A 21,940-nucleotide genomic window follows, 5' to 3' on the forward strand; every position below is an offset into this window, starting at 1 on the left:
GGCTAAGCCAGCATTTATTCCCCATCCCTAATTGCCCTTGAGAAAGTGGTGGTGAGCTGCCCTCTTGAACCACTGCAGTCCATGTGTTGTAGGTACACCCACAATGCCGTTAGGGAGGGAGTTCCAGGATTTTAATCCAGCGACAGTGAAGGAATGGTGATATCATTCCAAGTCAGGATGGTGTGTGACATGGAGGGGAACTTGCAGCTAGTGGCGTTCCCATGTATCTGCAATTCAATGCTATTAGTTTGACTACAATGTTATGGCTAATGCTGCTATGAACTCCACCCTCTCCCCAGATTCCACAATCATCCTGAATTCCACTTCTTCTCTGCACACATTCTTCTATTTGAATCCTGCAATTTCCTGCTCTAATTCATGCTTTCAGAGCTTCCAAACCTTCCTGCTATTACCCTTGTGCACTTAAATTGCATCCACAGTGTCAGCTAGTCATTACTTCCTAACTTACATCACTCCTATACTTGGTGTCAATTTGGCTCACTGGTTGCCCTTTTGCTTCCCTGTCAGAGGGCTGTGAGTTTAAGCAGTTGTCCAAGAATTGTCTTCAACAACAACTTTCATTTATATTAGCATTTTCCAATATGCTTCAACGGTGCAGTTGGACTTCTGAGAATGGATATTGAGCCAAAGGAGACTTTAGGAGACATGACTAAAAGGTAGTTCATCAAGGGGTGGGTATTAATGACAGTCATAAGGGAGGTAGAGAGGCAGAGATTTAGGGAGAACATTCAAGAGTGTAGGGCCAAGAAAGCATAGCTACCAGCATTGTAGCAAAGGAAGAGGAAGATGCACAATAGACCAAATTGGAAGAATGCAAAGTTCACAGTAATGTAGGGCTAGATGACGTTATGGGGATGGATGAGACTATAGAGAGATTTTAAAAACAATAATGAGAATTAATTTGAGGTGTTGGCAGCAGGACCTAATCTAGATACTTCAGTGCAGTACTGAAGCAAAGCTGCATTGTCAGAAGTGGTACCTTTTGGATAAGGTGTTAAACTGCTGCCTTGTCTGTTTGTTTGGGGGATGGAAACTATCTCATGACACCATGTAGGAGAAGATAAATGGTGATAGGGTGGGAAATGTTGATGTAACTCTTTCAAGTACAAACCCGTTTCCATCTGTTTCAGATGAAGTTACATTGTTTCATGGTTTGTCATTGTGAGATTTGAACTCTTGATCTTGGGGTTCCAAGCCCAGTACCAATGTTGATGTACAAAGGGACCTGGGTGTCTTTGTTCACCAATCACTGAAAACAAGCATGCAGGTGCAGCAAGCAGTTAAGAAGGCAAATGGTATGTTGGCCTTCATTGCGAGAGGATTTGAATACAGAAGCAAGGATGTCTTACTGCAGATGTACAGGGCCTTGGTGAGCCCGCAGCTGGAGTATTGTGTGAAGTTTTGGTCTCCTTACCAAAGAAAGGATATGCTTGCCATAGAGGGAGTGTAGCAAAGGTTCACCAGACTGATTCCTGGGATGGCAGGATTGTCGTATGAGGAGAGGTTGGGCCGACTCGGCCTGTATTCACTGGAGTTTTAGAAGAATGAGAGGGGAAGAAAAGATAAAATTCTGACAGGGATGGATAGACTGCATGCAGGGAGGGTGTTTCCTCTGGCTGGTGGATCTAGAACAAGGAGTCACAGTCTCAGGGTACAGGGTAGACCATTTAGGACTGAGATGAGGAGAAATGTCTTCACTCAGAGGGTGGTGAACCTATGAAATCCTCTACCACATAAGCTGTGGAAGCCTAGACACTGAATATATTTAAGAAGGAAGTAGATGGATTTCTGGACTCTAAAGGTGTCAAGGGGTATGGGGAGAGAGCGGGAGTACAGCATTGAGATAGAGGATCAACTATGATTATATTGAATCGTAGAGTAGGCTCAAAGGGCCTCCTCCTGCTGCTATTTTCTACGTTTCTAAGAGTTCTCTTTATCCCTTAACCAACTTCACTAAAACAGATTATCTGGCCATTGTTTGTGAGACCTTGGCTCAATGCAAATTGGCTGTCATATTTGCCTACATAACAACAATGACTGCACTTCAAAAATAGTTAATTAGACCATAAGACAGGAGTAGAAATTAGGCCCATCGCCAAGCCCAATTGGCTGTAAAGTTTTTACAAATCCCTGAAGATGTAAACACTGTGACTCCTATCGATGCAAGATGGCTACCAAAAACCAATCTTGCTCAGAGAACCAAAATTTACATTTTTTCAGCCTTTTCTCGAAACATGGTGAAAGAACACACTTGAAGAAACCAAGGGCCGCATCTACAAAGCCAGAGGCTGGGCCATGAGAATCGGTAAACGGCAATTGTTATTTAGTTAGGCTGATATGGAGGTCAGAGTGTCTGATTTTCTGCTCCGTTTCAGAAAAAAAAGTGCCAGGAGCTGTCTTGCTGTTTTGGAGCGATGCTACAAGTCGTGCAGATTTAAACCCAGGTCTTCCTTTAATGCATCATAAGATAAAACTAAGAATCCTTCTCTTCCCACTACCCAAGGCCCTCTTATTCAATTCTCTCCCCTTTCTTCCTCCTCTGCCGAAGAGCTGCCACTTATCAGAATTTATCTTAAAAAAAACAGAGACAGTCAGTTTCAGTTCTCAGTGGGATTGCTGCAAGTTTGAATTTTGCTTAAAACTAACGAAACTATGTGGTAAGGATAAGTATCGCACTGAGGTTGGAGGGGATGAGTAGAGTGTTCTGATTGCCGTTGCTCGCAATGACATCACGTCGGTACAACTGCGCATCCATCACGTGGGCAGCAAATGCAGCCAGATGTAAAAGGTGTTATAAAACTGCAGGTTTTGTTCTGCAATCTTAGTCATTTCCTGTGTTATGGGCCTTGACCCTTGACCTCAGGAAATATTTGTTTTTCCTAAACTGAGCAGAAAAAACAGGTACAAACTGGGGCTCTTTTCTCAAGAAAAGAGAAGGCTGAGGGGTGAACTAATAGGCCTTAAAAATGATGAAGTGCTTTGATAGGGTGGATGGAGAGAAGATGCTTCCACTTGTGGAGAAGTCTAAAACCACAGCAGATAAAATGTAAGATAGTCACCAATAAATCCAACAAAAGATTCAGGAAAAATTTCTTTAGTCAGAGAGTGATTACAACATGGAACCTGTATGGAGTAGTTGAGGTGACTAGCATAGATGCATCCAAGGGGAAGCTAGATGAGTACGTGAGAGAGAAGGGAATTGAAGGCTATGCTGATAGGGTGAGATGAATTGAGAGGGAGGAGCTTCATGTTGAGTGTAAACACTGGCAGAGACCTGTTGGGCTGAATGGCCTGTTTTGGTGCTGGAAATTCTATGTAGGCACATTGTATTCTCATGGTCAGATTACAATGGTCTGTAGAGATTTGGGATGTGTGTCTATACTTGCACAATAACAGAAGATCCAGCTGGCCTGTTGTCAATAACTTGCATGGATTGTAGATGCTGAGGTGGTGTAACACTTGGAAGAAAATGTATGCCATATGCACTCAATGGTGTTGTACAGTGCTGAGCATAGTTCAGCAGGTCTTTTAAGGCATTTGTAGTCTTTAGGTAGTTCAACAGTAAATATTTATTAACTACTAGAAACTATATACATAGATACAGTAAAGGTCCAAGCTAGGAGCTGTCTCCATGCTTGCTTCTACACATGGCTCTGTCCAACACTATGCTGACCCCTAGCTGTGGGTCATGTGTTCTTTTACATGACCGTGTGGGCAGTACTGTACTTAGTCCCACGTTAACCCTATATTTGCCAGGCCCTTATACTATACCTCCCCCAAGTCTTCATCTAACGTATTTGAAAGTTACCCCAGTTTAGTGCATGTATTACATCATTACTACCACTCCATCTCCCCACCTCTAGTCTCGAAGATTCATAGGTTCAGGCAGTCTAGAGGCCTTAAAGCTTTTCCATATCTGTCGGAGGAGTGGTTGGCTCTGTCACTGCAGGTAAACTTTGTTGAATTGTAGCTTGTTCTGGCATCTGTCAGTACTGCACTCAGTCCCACAATAATCTTTATGTGCCAGACCTTTATAATATAACTGGAGTTACATATAACTTTATTTAGCTGTTAAGGAAGGTTTGTAAAGCAGCACTCTACCAACCGATCAAGGTAAATTAAAGTCTCTTGGTTGATTCTTCATTTGATGAGGTGCCAAGGATAGGGAGAGAGAGTATAAAATTTACACTAGATTCCTTTAAAGCAATTTGTGTTTCTGCTGCTCTAGTCCTGGTATACTTGAATTTGATTGGTTTGCTGGTTATCATTGTGCTGTAGGTTGAGCTGCAACCAACTTGGGAGACTTCAAATTGTTCTGAAAAGCACATTCAAGTATTGGTACAGTTGTTATCAAGGGGTGGGACACAGGTTCATGTCTGTGATCTGACTCATTGCTGATTTGCTCTCTGCTGCATCAACTTGGGGAAGCATCATTTAGAGGCTTGATCGCAATATGAACTGCAGAAATCCTGCAAGTAACTTACTTCATTATAGTTTCCTTACAAACAGTGTAGTCTATTCATTGTTAATGGCTGTCAACTATCCCGATTTCTAAGGAAGCCAGTTCCTGACTTTCTAAGGGAAATGCAGAATGGAGACCAAGAGGGAAAAAAGGAAAGCTCAGAGAGGAAGTCACTCTGGACACACTCCTGCATACCCAAGAGAAGGCTATAATTCCTACTGGCTGGAATTTGGCATCATTGTCTGATGCATCTCCCCAGGAAAGTGCAATCAGATATAGAGAAATGGCAATGTCCAAATTGAAAATTTGCTTTTAAAATGTGTCCTTCACCAAATTAAAATATATATTCTAACTGGTTTATTTGCAATCACAGTAAAGCTAGTGTTTAGTTACTTTGTAAATGAAATTCCTCCTATCTAAAAGCTTGTATTTTCCTGCATTTCTCCATTCCTGTTTCAAAACCACCATCATTAGAAACCTATGGAAAGGGGCCCTGATAGTAAAGACATTGCCCAGCATGAAAGTGAGTCGAATAGTTCAGAACTCTCCCAGGTCTGATCCTCCATTCATGCTAAGTTAACATGTCAGCCCGAGGCAGCAGTGACCACAGTACCTCTGACCTAAAGGAGTGGCCAGATCAGCCAGACTTCTCAATCCTAGATTGACCAGGGAAGTTATGCTGAACCTCTCACCAGGCTACGACCTAGAGTATTGTGTCCAATCCTGGTCATCGCACTTTCGGAAGGATGTGAAGGTCCTTGACAGGGTGCAGAGGAGATTTACCAGGCTTAGGGGAGATTTGAAAGAGGTGTTCTAGATTATGGCAGGATTTGATAAGATAGACAAAGAAAAGCTCTTTCCATTAGCTGATGGTACAAAGACTAGGGGTCACAAATTCAAGGCTTTGGGCAAGGGATCAAGGGGAGATGTGAGGGAGAACTTTTTTACGCAGTGATTGGTAATGACATGGAACTCGCTGCCTATGAGGGTGGTCGAAGTGGAGACGATCAATAATTTTAAAAGGAAATTGGGTGGGCACTTGAAGGAAATAAATTTGCAGGGCAGGGGAATGGAAGTAATTGGTTCTTCAGAGAACTGGCATGGACTCAACTGCCAAAAGGCCTCCTTCTGTGCTATAATGGTTTTACGACCCTAGATATTATCTAGTGACTCCTGCTAGAAGTGGGAATGGATAAGGACAGTGTTGCTCTAATGCCCTGGGTCAGTCTTCACTGTCAGGATTCCTTCATGAAGAACAGGCCACTTGGGCAATTTACAGGAAACTACATGAGTTCTGCAGAACTCTATCCCAGGATGAGATTTCAGGAATGGAGAAAATTAGCATACACTGATATATTGCTCTTTGTTCAACAGCACATTAGACCTGTTCTTACTTTTGTTTTATAATGTAATTTTTTTAGGCATTTTTTTTAGACCTCTTCCCCAAATTGCTGAGTTTCAGGCCAACAAGCTACTTAATTCCAGCCAGAACACTAATTGATCCCACTCTGCAAACAGTCAATAGAAAGAAAGCACCTTCCACAACCTAAGGACAACCCAAAGTGCTTAGAGTCATTGAAATGGTCAAAAGAATAACTACAGCTATGACACAATTTTAAAAGAAACCTGCAGATTAATGTAAGGGGAGAAATTAGATGGAGGAAGTGGAGAAAATATAGAGCGTCTGTTTGCTGATGTGATGAAAATGTCTTTCAACACTCAAATGGTTAAAATCAATCAATAGTTTTAGCTCTAACTGAAGATAAAAGTTACACTTTAAATGAATGGTCCCAGCTGCGTAATAAAATGCTTCGCCACTGACGGGAATCCATTGGAGATACACAAGGAGCTACTTTATCCTTAAATTCATTTCCTGTGTGAGGCTTAGAATTTAATGGAGAATTGAGACTGAAATCATTGGCTTTATAGCTTATTCGCAGATCCCCGTAAGGCTGATGATATACTTTTTTATTCTTTCAGGTATGTTGTGTCATGTCACCAGAGTATAGTATTCCCCTGTGAAGGGTGAATTGGCCTTTTCGGTAAAGACCACTAAGTCTCGCTACATCCATCGATCAGGAGCTAATTACTGTTGCTGCAGGAAGTGTGCTTTGGGAGGCACTTGCAAATTTTTGGCACCAAGTCTGATGAAACCATCACGAAATGACTACATTTTTTTCTCTTTTTTTTAATACTTTTGGCATTTTGAAATGCACCATCTGAAGTGGAATGGAAGTTCAAAACTCATAGGGCGGAATTTTACACCAGCAGCATTTTGCAATCCTGCTGAGGGATAAACATTGGTCAGGACACTAGGGAGAAATTCCCTGCTCTTCTTCAAAATAGTGCCACTTGACATGTGTGGACAGTAGGTTACTATGTCCAAAATCTTCTCATAGATTCTTGATCTCAACTGTGATACCAGTCTGAGAGATCAAGTGAAGGCAGGGAACTCTCCTGGTGTCCCTGCCAATAAGATCCCTCAACATGCATCACCAAAAACAGATTAACTCGTCATTCATGTCAATGTTGTTTGAAGGATTTTGCTAAGAACAAAACAGCTATGGTGTTTGTCAATGTAATGCCATAATTGTCGTTGTATATCAAAAGCCTTGTGTGCGCTGTGTTTTGATCTTTTTTTTCATTCATGGGAGGTGGGCATCACTGGCTAGGCCAGCATTTATTGCCCATCCCTAAGTGCCCAGAGATATGATAAGTCAATATTTAAATACAAGTCTCCTTCTTACTCCCTGGACCTCAGCCTATATCATCCTTGATCCAGCTGTTAGGAGGTATGTATGAGTGGGCCAAATTGATGATTCTCTCCTTGGGATCTGGATTATTCTCTAAACCAACATACCTATGATTAGGAATTCACAACAGCAATTTGTGCTCATGTAGAGCCCCTGTGTCAAAGAATTTCAGAGTCCCTTATGTTGAAAAGAACCTATTCATTTTTTAAATTCTTTAATGGGATATGGCATCACTGGCAACGTAGCATTTGTTGCCCATCCCTAATTGCCCTTGAGAAGATGTTGATGAGCCGCCTTCTTGAACTGTGGTAGTCCATCCGGTGTAGGTACACCTACAGTGTGATTAGGAAGGAAGTTTGATCCTACAACAGTGAAGGAACAGCGATAAAGTTCCAAGTCAGGATGATGTGTGGCTTGGAGAGGATCTTCCAGGTGCTGGTGTTCCGATGCATCTGCTGTCCTTGTCCTTCTATGTGGTAGAGGTCAGGGGTTTGGAACGTGCTGTCGAAGGAGCCTTGGTGAGTTACTGCAGTATATCTTGTGATGGTACACACTGCTGCCAATGATGGGGGGAATAAATGTTGATCGTGGTGGATGGGGTGCCAATTGAGTGAGCTGCTTTGTCCTGGATGGTATCCAGCTTCTTAAGTGTTGTTGGAGCTGCACTCATCCAGGCAAGTGGAGAGTATTCCATCACACTCCTGACTTGTGCCAATGTGCCAATTCTTTCAGCCCTGAATAGTAGTCCCCAGTGCAAAGCTGTGCAATGCTCTAAATCGCACTATATTAGCAACTGTGCACCATCATTCCAAATACTTACCATGAAAGTTTCTCCATTTAGCTTTAAGTAATTTGAAAATAATTGGTCTGTACAATCTACAATGGAATTGGTGTCAGTGTGCCAGTTTTGAAATTGAATTTATTTTGGATAATTAGCTGAATGAAATGTATCAATTTGTTAAAAGCCTGGATACTATTAATAATTTACTAAAGGGTGGCGTGTGGAAAAACATTTTTGGGGGGAAAAATGGAGTAAGCATAACAAAACCGTCTTTTTAAAAGCTGATGCATTAGTATCAATGCCACCTTCTCATCAATATTCAGCGATTGTCATTAATCTAACCGTGTGCGTATAGAAAGTGATGATACACATGGGGCTAAATGTTTCAGAGGAATGGCTCACTGACAATGGGTTGAAGATTATACAATTATCCCACTGTTGTACATGGGAATAAGGGACACAGCCTCAACAGGCCGAGCCTTGTTACCGTGGAAACGTGATCTGTTGTCCGTGAAATGCAAAGGCTCGAATAAAGAAGTTTTACAATGAAGTTTTCAACTTCTGTTCTGGGTAGGGTTGAGATAGGGCCAGTACACACTTCATTGTATCTGAAGACATTTAAATAATTGTTTATTTTTGCTCACACCGAGAAAAGAAGCCTTTTTTTGTTGTTCCTCCTCTCTCTTTATTGGAGAATAACTCTGAGCAATCGGAGGTCAGCTGTAATGTGCCTGTGATGAGGCACCCATTCCAGCTCCAGGGAAGTGTTCTCTACTGCAACAGGAATATGTCCACATTTTCTAGGCCAGAGCTGTTGAAGCCGGGCAGGTCAAATGAAAATTTCAGAAACTGAGATTGGTGCTATTTTTGTCAGACAAGAACATTAAGGGCTATGGTCCTGAGATGGTTTAAGACAGCAGTTAAGACACAGCTAAGCATTATTTAATAAACAAAATTGGTAGGGTAGATGCTGAGACGATGATTCCCCTGGCTGGGGAGTCTAGAACTTGGGGTCACAGTCTCAGAATAAGGGATCAGCCTTTTAGGACTGAGATGAGGACATTTTTTTCACTTAAAGGGGTTGTGAATCTACCCCAGAGAGCTGTGAATGCTCAGTCATTGTGTGTATTCAAGACAAAGATCGAAACAGTTATTGGGTATTCATTTCCAGGAAGGTATTTGTCATAGTACTTGCATTATATCTTTCTGATATTTATATTAACTAACAAATCGAGGTTTATCAAGGTTTGTCCTTGACTCTGTACAGAGCATTTCAAAATTCAATGATTTGTGTCAATTTTGCAGTGATTTGGTGGCTGGCCACTTAGAGAAGGTCACACTCTCTCCACTGGGATCTACCAGAAAATAGCTTGCTAAAATATACATAAAAATACAGTTTCAAGGGCTTTCACTATCCTTTCAAAGAGGCCTCTGAAGCTTCAAAGAGGTAGATCCCAGTGGGGAGAGTGTGACCTTCTCTAAGACTACAGTTCACACAAAAACATTTTTGTAAGTTCAGAGACTGCTCCAGATGTTAACATGAATTCCAAACATGTAACATGACCTCGGTTGGGTACTTTTAAATGTGATTGCAACCCTGAATCTTAAAGCGGTCGTTTAATTGAAGTAGCTTTCCTCATCAGCCTCTGCTGCTTCTTCACCAACTTCCAGTTCCTCATAAAAAACATTTTTGAAAATGCTTCTCTTAAAGAAAATGTATGAAATGCCTTGGATTGTGTAGACAGGATATTCGATTAGTGAGCACACTGGCGGTAAGTGTGACTTTGTGCAGTAGTGTGAAACGGGTGACAGGGGTACGGCCGCCTGGTTGACAACTCTCCCGATTTTTATGTCCGTGTATAAGTCAAAAATCGCACAGTTAAAATCTACCCCAATGTCTTTTTCCTCCCCATCAATTTCTTCTAATTGTCTCATTCTGTCACTCACATGGATGCACAAACACAAACACATGGGCCTGGATTTTACAGAATGCACATTCCCTGCTCCCTGCCACCCCCTCCCAACAGGGGTGGGGGGGGGGGCATAAAATCCAGCCCAAGTATATACACAAATTCACGCTCACACAGGCACACACACACACACACACACGTACACACACACGCACACACACGTACACACACGCACACACACGCACACACACGCACACACACGTACACACACATGCACACACACGTACACACACGTACACACACACGCACACACACGTACACACACATGCACACACACGTACACACACGTACACACACACGCACACACACGTACACACACACGCACACACACGTACACACACATGCACACACACGTACACACACGTACACACACACGCACACACACGTACACACACATGCACACACACGCACACACACGCACACACACGTACACACACATGCACACACGTACACACACATGCACACACACGCACACACACGTACACACACACGCACACACACGTACACACACATGCACACACACATGCACACACACGTACACACACACACACACACACACGCACACACACGCACACACACGTACACACACACGCACACACACATACACACACACACACACACACACACACACGCACACACACGTACACACACACGCACACACACGTACACACACACACACACACGCACACGTACACACACACGTACACACACACACACACACACACGTACACACACACGCACACACACGTACACACACACACACACACGTACACACACACGCACACACACGTACACACACACACACACACACGCACACACACGCACACACACGTACACACACGCACACACACGTACACACACACACACGCACACACACGTACACACACACGCACACACACGTACACACACACACATACACATCAGCGGGCACTTGTATTTTGACAGGACCTGCCTGCTCACAGCCCAGCGAGACACTGATGCTCCACAGAATGGGGGTTGAGCATTTGTCAGCTGTATTTGTGTTGTTGTGGCCACTCTACAAGCAAAGATAACCCCCAACATCACCAGTAACAATCAGCAAATACAGTGCATACCTCCACTTTCTTCAGCAGCAGCTTCTCCTGCCTCATTTTCTTATAAGGCGACTCTGCTTTTGCCCTTTTTACAGGAGTATATATTGAGATGAAGAAGCAACAGACACCGGAATATAGAAGCATTCAGAAAGCGAAGCAACAGAACTGAACAGCCTAAACATAGATCATACACACAGAGCAAAGACACAAAGGTCTAATAGTAGCTCTGTGTTAAATTCTAATTCTGATTATTGAAGGTGCTTTACCTACAGTACAATATACCTGGTTAAAGCATTAAATAACACAGAGCTGCAAAGAACATAGAAATTAAGTTAAATGTTGCAATGCTTTGACATTCTACAGCAATGAGCAGACATAAAACTGCAAGACAAGTTTTCACAGTACTGTGTAATTCCTGCAGGCTCTTACACCGTGAGCCAATGTTCAATCTCTTTAGTAATGCAGCAAATTTATACTGAAATTATTGCTCTGGTGCATGCAGTGATAATGGGGTGTTATTCTAAATGAAGACAGATATTACATTTTTCAACTAATTAAGATTTACCTCCCTCCAAAAGCATTAGTCTATCCAGCCATATTCTGAATGTCAATTTGTTTGCATTCCCCTTGAATCACTATAATCTTTCTCTATAGTGATCCCTTCAGAAGCCATACAAAAAAGCTATGATACAGGGAGGGGATTATCACAAAGTGGCTCGTACATATATTGCTGAGCCCAAATAATTATGTCAGAGAGTGTTCTCAGGAGTGCTCAACACACCGATCTTTCCTGTGTTATGACTGACGCAGTTGATAAAGCAGAGTTATTTAAAAATCCCAGAGGGAAACTTTAAACAACCATAATAACCTATAATTTTAAATGTTATGTTTGAGATGCGACTCTAAATTCAGGAATCAGACCATCAGTACTCGAAGTTTTACATTAAACAAAATGAAATATTTTATTAATTTACACAGGTTAAAAATATATATACACACGGCTACAAATTGCTACTATCATAATTTTCAATAAATTCCCAAACTAATCTCCATTAAGGCAACAGCAACCCATAGACTTAACCAAACACCAGGCAAAGCATCTTCACCTTACACATTCAAAATGAGGTTCCTTTCACTTATGTTCCAGTGGAGACAGTTGGAGGCTTACAGCTGCCTTTTGATCTCACAATTCCTTTGCTCTGCACAGCCAAAAACTACTGAAGTTATACCTACCAGCCCCATTGAATGTTAATTCTCATTGTATCAACAATCTTCTTGTTAGAACCTCTCTAACAATAAAACCCCTTTCATAGTACCAACTTTATTCGTAATATAAACATGTTGCTTGGTAGCTGCTAGAAAGGCGTCAGTTTTCACCCCACTTCTAGCATGCTCTATTCAAAAAATGCAAATGCACTCTATCTCCCTTACATATCAAAACTAGTAGCCATCAAAGCACCCAGGCTAGCTGGTTTTAATCCAATTAAGACACACCCACAGACCTCTATTTTAAAAGAAAAATATTTTCCAAAATATTATATACATTAATAGCTTCATGACGCCTGAGGGTTTTAAAACCGACCTCTTGACCAAGTTTTTCACCACCTGATCTAATTTCTCTTGATGGAGTTTAGTGTCAAACTTTTGTATAATAACACACCTGCAGAGCACCTTGGGACATTTTACTAAACCGAAACTTCCCAGTTACAGCAGGGAGACACAACAGCATGGTAACACTTCCACCATAACATTTACCACCTTCTTTTCTCCTGCTTAACGCATTGTGTGCTTTATTAGAGAGCCCAATCCTGATTCAAAAACTAGTTCTTCATCTTGAGCAGTCCCACAGGATCGAGGGTGATTTGCTTCCACTCAAATTCTGAGGTGGTTGATAAGCTCAGTGTGCAATCTGCAGACTCTGCCGCTTGTGGGGCAGGTGCTGTTTGAACGCTTGGCTAGATGGTTTGTTTGGAGGTTCTTGGGGTAGATGGTTTGTTTGGAGGTTCTTGGGGTAGATGGTTTGTTTGGAGGTTCTTGGGGTAGATGGTTTGTTTGCAGGCTTGTGCGCTCCCTCTGACACCTCGGCTTTGCATCTTCACATTCCCGACAAGGTCTCTTGGTGCCTTCCCGGATCTTTTCCATTTTGGTCGGTCACAAGCCAGGGTCTCCCAAGAGTCAGTGGGGACGTCTGACCTCTTCAGGGATGCTTTGGAGACATCCCTAAAGTGTTTCTACTGTCTTCCATGTAGTCTCCTGCTGCGACGAGTTCTGAATAGAGAAATTGCTTTGGGAACCTGGTGTCAGACATACAACTGACGTGTCCTGCCCAGCAGAGCTGGTTTTGAGTGATTAGCACCTCAATGCTGGGCAAGTTGGCTTGAGAGAGGATGCTGCTGCTGGGCCACCTTTCTGGTCAAAAACTGGTTACAAAGTTGTTCTCTGCTTCAAATAACTGGTACCTCAGTTGGTATGTTGTAGGGTCAATCTGCACCACTTGCACAAATCATCCAACAACAGTGCTAACATCTAGTCTCAGGTTGTGGGGACAGAGGTATTAATATGATCAGTGCAGTCACATAGTGCCTTTAAGGGCTTGTCAACACTAATTGCCCTGAATTTCATAGCAGTGGACACTGCCCAGAACTGCCAAATCGAATAGAACAATCCCAGCTCTGCACTCCTAAAGAGTTTATGATCTATCCCGAGCTAATCCAGCTCCTCCAACATTGATTACCTGCTCCTTCCGGCCCTTACAGGGTGTACAGTGGAAGGTCTTGACTTGTGTTCATACTATTGGGCTTGTCAGAAAGTATTTGCATTCCCATAGAACCCTCTCACATCCTCAGGACATCCCAAAGCTCTTCACAGCTGATGACTTAACTCTGAAGTGTAGTCCCATTCACCTGCCCCTTTACTTCCCCTCTCCTCACCATCCAAGGGCCCAAACACTCCTTTCAAGTGAAGCAGCATTTCACTTGCACTTCCCTCAATTTAGTCTACTGCATTCGCTGCTCCCAATGCGGTTTCCTCTACATTGGAGAAACCAAACGCAGACTGGGTGACCGCTTTGTGGAACACCTTTGGTCTGTCCACAAGCATGACCCAGACCTCCCTGTCGCTTGCCATTTCGACACTCCACCCTGCTCTCATGCCCACACATCTGTCCTGCTGCATTGTTCCAGTGAAGCTCAACGCAAACTGGAGGAACAGCACCTCATCTTCCGACTAGGCACTTTACAGCCTTCCGGACTGAATATTGAGTTCAACAATTTTAGATCATGAACCCTCTCCTCCATCCCCACCCCCTTTCTGATCCTTTTTTCCAATAATTTATATAGATTTTTCTTTTCCCACCTATTTCCATTATTTTTAAATGTATTTCCACCCATTGTTTTATCTCTACCTTTTAGCCTATTTTAATCCCTTCCCTTCACCCCACCCCCACTAGGGCTATCTGTACCTTGCTCGTCCTGCTTTCTACCCTTAATGTCACCTATTAGCACATTTCTTAGCTAATATCACCACCGTCAACACCTCTTTGTCCTTTTGTCTATGACATCTTTTGGCAATCTCCACCTATCACTGGTCCTCTATCCTGCTCTACTTGTCCCACCCCCACCACCACCACCCCCCCCCATTAAACCAGCTCATATTTTATCTCTCTTCTATTTTTCCTTAGTTCTGTTGAAGAGTCATACTGACTCAAAATGTTAACAGCCTTCCTCTCTGCAGATCTGTCAGACCTGCTGAGTTTTTCCAGGTATTTTTATTTTGGTTTTGTAGTCACATTCAATTGTGCTGCAGCCCTGGGGGATGGGGGTGGGGGTTGCAGCTGTTAGCTCAGTTGGCAAGATGGTCAATGTGTGGTTGAGAATAACACCAAGGGCAGAGGTTCTATTCCCGCTCTGGCTGAGGTAGACTTGGGACCTGCATCCTTGCCCAGCCCCTGAGAGTGGAAGGAGACAAATCACCACTGAAGGAAACAGCTCAGGGTGAAGCATCAGCAGACAATGAGCAAAGGACCTGCCTTCAGACAGGGCGCACATGAATGTACGGGTTGTCACAAATTAAACTGCAGGCTCCAACTACAACTGGCTTTAGGGTGAAAGGGGAAAGGTTTAGGGGGAACATTAGGGGGAACTTCTTCACTCAGAGAGTGGTGAGAGTGTGGAACGAGCTACCATCTGACGTGGTAAATGCGGGCTCACTCTTAAGTTTTAAGAATAAATTAGATAGATACATGGATGGGAGAGGTCTGGAGGTTTATGGATGGGGTGCAGGTCAATGGGACTAGGGAATAATATTTCAGCACAGGCTAGAAGGGCCGAATGGCCTGTTTTCTGTGCTGTAGTGTTCTATGGTTCTACAAGGAGGCCTCATGGGATAAGTTTCTAAAATCTCGCAAGTATGATACATATGAAAAAAATACCAATTTACTCACACCTTCAATATTTGTAACTGTATTTTTCCAAGTGTTTTTGTTGAGTACTCTGCAGCGTTGGTAATAGAATCGTTAAAGTCTGAGCCAATGTTACTTCAGGAAAAAGATTAACTCAGCAAAATTATTCAGGAACTGTAATTAGCAAATGTAAATCCATTATTAAATCAAACGTGGCCTTTACAGGGTTTAATTGTTGTGACTAATGCAGTCGATATCGAGCAGACGTTATTTCATATGCAATCGATTGACGTTGTTTTCTTATAAAGTGATAATGATGATGTCAGCAAAAATTCCTTCCCTGTTCAATGGAAAATTTACAGCCCATTGCCCTAATCAATTCTTTTGGTGCTGTTGGGTTTTAGCGTACAAGCCCTACAATTCGACAGTGGGGATTGCAGCTCACAAATGCTTGACATGATATCTTGGGCTGGGTTCCAATTGCCTGTGGCGTTTGGAGAAGGATTTCCAGAGTACTTTTCTTCCCGTGTTGCCCTTGGGCTTTTTTTCTGTTTTCTTTCCCAGGAGATTACATGGTAGGAAGTGTCCAGTCAATGAAGCTTCAGCCATCACAAGTGTGGGGCAGGCTTGATGGGCCTTTTCCTACTCCACACATGTTTTTTCCCTATGTTCACCTAAACCCACCTCCCCCCCCCTCCTAAATCTTTGTTTTATGGTTGGTTTATTCATGCACTTAAAGGACAGAGAGAGGAATTGTAGATGCATGTGTGCATAGATTGCCAAGGCTTGATGTTTATTTGTTTTTTAAATCATGAATAGAGTCAACCTCTCTTAACTCAAAGTTGCTTAATTCAAGTTATCTGTTAAAGTGGTGCAAAAATCATTCCCTGTGTGCTTTTATTTTAGGGAATTTACTTCATTCAAACTCCTGGATAATTTGAAATTTTTGAGCAAGTAAACCATTTTGAATTAGCCAGGAGATAAACGGCATTAAAATCAGAGTCAAAAAACAAAAACAGAATTACCTGGGAAAACTCAGCAGGTCTGGCAGCATCGGCGGAGAAGAAAAGAGTTGACGTTTCGAGTCCTCATGACCCTTCAGCAGAACTGATTTGAGGGGTCATGAGGACTCGAAACGTCAACTCTTTTCTTCTCCGCCGAAGCTACCAGACCCGCTGAGTTTTTCCAGGTAATTCTGTTTTTGTTATGGATTTCCTGCATCCGCAGTTTTTTGTTTTTATCTCTGTGTTTAAAATCAGAGTATCTGAAGTAAGCATGGCAAGTTGGTCTTCCATCGATCTCAAGGCCATGGATTCTTTCTGGTAAAACGTGTGAACCAAAGACACTTTCTTTCCACCAGCCTTCTGAATAAATATTATCTGTCATGTCTGTCCAGCTAGCGTGGGAATGAGAATGAATGGTTTTACTTCAGCTACCGATACCTTCTTCCCATCATATTAAAATCAATTTATTGAGACTTCTCTGTTGACCTTGGCCTTGTGCCAGGGTTTAATCTTAAGGAAAATCACCCTTTCACTAAAAAGCTGCTCATGTCCCAACTGTTGTTAATCGCCATTAGTACATCAACATGTTTTGTATTATGTGCGCATACAAGGAATGTCAGGGACCCTTTTCTGATATAGTCTGGGCCTGCTGAATAATGTATGAGTAACACATTGGCAAATGTTTTATAGGTTGAAGTTCTGTCACTGGAGGAATGCAATTTCCTCTGATGTGCTAACCATGGCTCAGTGGGAATAGCTCATAGCTTTTCTCCCCCTTAGTTCTGTTGAAGAGTCATTCGGACTCGAAACGTTAACTGTGTTCCTCTCCGCAGATGCTGTCAGACCTGCTGAGTTTTTCCAGGTATTTTTATTTCTGTTTCTGTATAGCTCAGTGGGAGGCGGTCTTGTTTCTGAATCAGGTTACCTGGTCTCCAATCCAACTGTAACCGGGGAGATTCTATCCATTTAAAAACGCTAACCTATTGATAATCACCTTTGGAAAACATTTCAGCTTCTATGTAGAATATTTTCTAACCAACCCTATTTTCATATAAATGCTTATGCACTCACACTACATGCACTGGTGACTTCCTAACGTTTCAAATGACCAGTTCAGTTAGCCCTGTGTTAAATTCCGCACTGAGAAAATTTGAACAAGGGGACTACGTACAGTAAAAGCAGTGGTTGGAAAATAGTCCCTACATCACTCCACTTGGAATGAGAGCTGAGCTCTGTTTCTGACTTTGGATGGCCTGAACTTCACCATTTCAGATTAAGGTAAAGGGTTAGCGCTTCCATCAAAATTGCAGATAAAACTCACACAAGAATGTCCAGCATTTGTTCATTAATATCGCTGGCATGAACTGATAGATTAAAACCTCCTGGAGATGGGGGAAATGAAATGTAAGTCTAATAAAGAACAGAGCAGCACTCTTCCTTCCACCTTAACACACCTAGGGTAGAATTTTCCCCCTGTTGGTGGGGTTGTGTGGGAGTGGGCGCGGGCAGGAGTGGACCCAATCGACGCCCCCGATCGGGTCTGCGCCGCCATTTTATGTGGGTGGGCTAATTAAGGCCCACCCAGCATGATGCACACCTGGAAACGCTGAGCGCTACCTGTGCGGGCGTGGGGGGTATTCCCTGAGTCGGGGCCTGTGGTCTTTCACACGTGGGCAAAAGAGCTCAGAAATCTCCCTGAGGCACGGAGGTGCCTCAGAGAAATTAGTTTAAGTTCCAAACATTTTAATAAAGAAAAAAAATATTTTAAGACACGTCCCCTCATGTGACAATGTCACGTGAGCTGGGACATGTCAATGAACTTTAACGAAAAAGTTTATTTAATTTTTAACCCCGTACAAGAAACCTCATCCCGCCCGCGGATGAGGTTCCTTGAAAAATGCAAAGGCCGCCTGGGCTCTTCACCTGCCCCTCAACCTTAAGTCTGAACGGGCAGCTTTCTCAATAGGCTTAATTAGTTAGTTAATGGACTTTACAGGCCTTTGACAGTTCGGCGGGCCTGCAGCTGAGTCGGTTGCGCGCCCGCCGAACTGAAAATCTAAATGACACGCGGTGATGTCAGGACACCCGCCTGATGTCCCCCCGCGTCACTTTATCCCTCAGCGAGCAGGGATGGGGCCCACTCGCCAAACCGAAGATTCAGCTCCTAATGTCTGGGTGCATTCATCTACAAGACGGCAGATGTTGAATATATCATTGACTATATTTATTGCTGGGATAGACAGATTTTTGGTCTCTTAGCGAATTAAGGGATATGGAGTGTGGGCAGGAAAGTGGAGCTGAAACCCAAGATCAGCCATGATCATATTGAATGGCAGAGCAGGCTCGATGGGCCGAATGGTCTATTCCTGCTCCTATTTCTTATATTCTTGTTTCACCTTTTTGGACCTACACACTTCATAACCACAGAAAGCCCTGCAGTATGAGTGGTGAGGTTATGGCAAGTGTAAATGTGGAATTACTGAACTGAGGTTCTCCCCTCCCCACACCAGACAGCTAAACTAAATGCTAGTTTCAGAGCTGTGCCAGCAATGACAACTTGCACTTAGTATCTTTAAAGTTGTAAAATATCCCAAGGTTTGTCTGATTATTGACACCAAGCCACAAATACCAAAAGCTCGGTCAAAGATATAAGCTTTAAGGGGTGTTTTAAAAGAGAGCAAGCTAGAGAGGTTGATGGAAAGGAATTCCAGAATTTAGGGCCCAGGTACAGTTGCCAATGGTATAGCAAAGAAAACAAAAACAGAATTACCTGGAAAAACTCAGCAGGTCTGGCAGCATCGGCAGAGAAGAAAAGAGTTGACGTTTCGCGTCCTCATGACCCTTCGACAGAACGAAGTAGCAAAGAAATTTGGGCCTATGCACAAGGGGCCAGAATTGGAGCTGATATCTCAGAGGGTTGTAGGGCTGGAGGTGGGGAAAAAGGGAGCAGCAAAGCCATTGAGGGATTTGAAAATTACTGTTATGGGGATCATGTGACTTTAGAGACCAATCAGCCCTAAGCACAGGGAATCTTAGGGGTGGAGCTTCTTAACTTTGGTCTTGGAACAAGCATGTAGTCTCCTCTGAAGTCTGTTAATTAGGTTAACTGTTTCTTATAAGAAACCAGATCTGCACTTTCCAAGTTTATTGCAACCGGCAATGAGGATAAATAGCGCCTTGCAGCACCTCACCTCATGACAATGAATATTCCGATATTTTGAGGGAAGTACCGAAAAGAAGTATACTCACCAGCAATGCCTCACTTTGGCACAATTGACCCATACATCTCATCCATCGAGGACTGGAGTCAATACATTGAGCGATTAGGCTTCTACCTTGTAGCTAACAAAATAATGGCAGAGGAGAAACAGAAGTCAATTTTTCTGTGTCTGTGGGAGAAAACCTATAACTTAACCTGTAGCTTGACGGCTCCGAATGCACCAAATTCCAGATCCTTCACCAAGCTAGTTGACCTCGTGAAAGGTCATTTTCAACCTAAACCCTCTGTGATCATACAAAGGTTCAAGTTTAATTCTCAAGTAAGGGCCCCGGGTGAGTCAATTGCAGCGCACATCATGAAGTTAAAACAGTTAACGGAGCACTGTGACTTCAGTGACACTTTAAACGACATGTTGTGAGATTGTTTAGTTTGTGGCACAAACGACGACACCATTCAGTGCCGTTTCCTTACAGAGATAGACCCGAAGCGCGCCATGGAGATAGCGCTGGCAATGGAGAGTGTGAGAGGGACTCGCAGGCTCTGCAGAGTGTCCAACATGGCGCCGTTCTTCAGTTCTTTAGGGCGGGAACCTGCCGCCGGCCATGACGTGAAGATCAGGGAGGCTACAGTGAAGCAAGACACGGTCCCTACAGCTAGGAAAATAAAAAGAAACGCTCACCAGTAACGCAGAAGTTAAGGTGTTACCATTGTGGGGGAAATCATACACCCAAAGCCTGTAGATTTAAAGAGGCAGAATGTCACTTGTTATGATGTGGTAGATGATGAGTGCCAGGCAGATTAAATCCATGAGGGAAACCTGATCACGTGTTCACAACTGTTTTGCAATTTGTATTTTATTTTGATGTGCGTGCCCTGAACTCAGGAGTAGTAAGACTACCATAACTTCAGAGGTTTGTAGAAAACTAAATTAAACATTTATTAACAAAGGAAAAGATTTCAAGCCCATACATAGGTATACAAATTACTATTATAATAACTCCTAAAACTCCTAGTTACACCTCTGTTAAGGCAACAGGAGAAAACAAATAGATTTAAACAGACCCAGGCAAAGCAACATGATACCCTGTACAGTAGAATTCAAAGTGAGTTTTCTTAGCTTCAATTCCTGTAGACAGCAATTTGATGTACAGAGGCTGGAGGCTTTTTACACTTGAGTTAGATCTTAGAATGCCTTCTCTCCTCTGACACACAGCCTCACCTCCTTTATACATGTTTCTCCCTTTTTAATGCAAATTCCATTGCTTCGACATGTCTTTGGAACTTTACCTTTCTCATAATATAAATCTTTTCATAGCATTCATAGCATCAATAACCTTTGGGTAAAATAAATGCACTGTTTGGCTTAGCTTCTTCTGGCTATGTGTAACATGCTACCATCTCTTTGAAATTCAAATTAACCTAATTTATCTAGAAATGCAAATTTTCTTCACACCTCACATTGTAAGACTTCAGCCATGTTTACATATTTAGCATTTCAAAGTTAGCTTCTTTTTGATGCCTCAAAGCATGCAGACCAACTGCCTCTAATTCAATTAAATCACACACACGCACATACACACTTACACAAAGAAACTATCCAAACCCCACTTTTAACCCACTTTTACAATAAATCACAATAATATTATGAAAATTATTATAGTCTCATGACAGTACTACTGCCACAAAAAAGGGTATGTTGTTAAACAGTGTAGGACTAGATCAAGGCAGCCATTTAGAGATCAAGTCAAGTTAAATGAAGTGCACAATATAAAAGAGCCAGAAGTTACTGAGGATGAGCTTATTCCTTACAAAATCTGAAGACCAGGAAAACTGAACCAATCACTGTTACATTTCAAGTAAATGAGAAACCTCTGCTCATGGAGGTGGACACAGGAGCATCAACCACAGTGGTGGGAGAAAACATCTTTAAGTATCTCAGTGGAGGTACCCAGCCATTGACTTTGGAGAAAACCACTGCTCAGTTAAAAACATACACAGGAGAAGCAATACAGGTGAAAGGCATCACTTCTGTACCTGTATCATACAGACAACAGACGGCACAGCTGCCAACAATTGTTGTATCTGGGGAGTCCTTCTGGGCTGTGATTAGTTGAAATCAAACTAATCAGGTCTGAAATTTTTTCAGGTCAGGATGAGAAGAAATCCTGGGCTGACAAGGGAATATGATGGTGTCGTTTGAAATGAGATAGACTAACTGAAAGACCTTCATTGGAAGCAAGGATCCCTCAGGTCAGAG

At 42.7% G+C, this 21,940-nt stretch overlaps 1 long non-coding RNA gene across 2 annotated transcripts in view; it reads right to left on the reverse strand.

The window, feature by feature from the left end:
• The window catches only part of LOC121270766, a 51,094-nt gene that overhangs the window by 9,705 nt on the left and 19,449 nt on the right, over positions 1-21,940 (reverse strand). The window contains exon 1 of one of the 2 annotated variants that reach the window (XR_005941614.1): positions 19,713-19,792. The exons of the other annotated variant lie outside the window; for it this stretch is intronic. This is a non-coding gene — a long non-coding RNA (uncharacterized LOC121270766). Of the gene's footprint in view, positions 1-19,712; positions 19,793-21,940 lie in introns of those variants that run through there. 2 annotated transcript variants of the gene reach the window in all.

This window comes from Carcharodon carcharias, chromosome 28 (genome assembly GCF_017639515.1).
Source record: "Carcharodon carcharias isolate sCarCar2 chromosome 28, sCarCar2.pri, whole genome shotgun sequence".
Lineage (NCBI taxonomy): Eukaryota > Metazoa > Chordata > Chondrichthyes > Lamniformes > Lamnidae > Carcharodon > Carcharodon carcharias.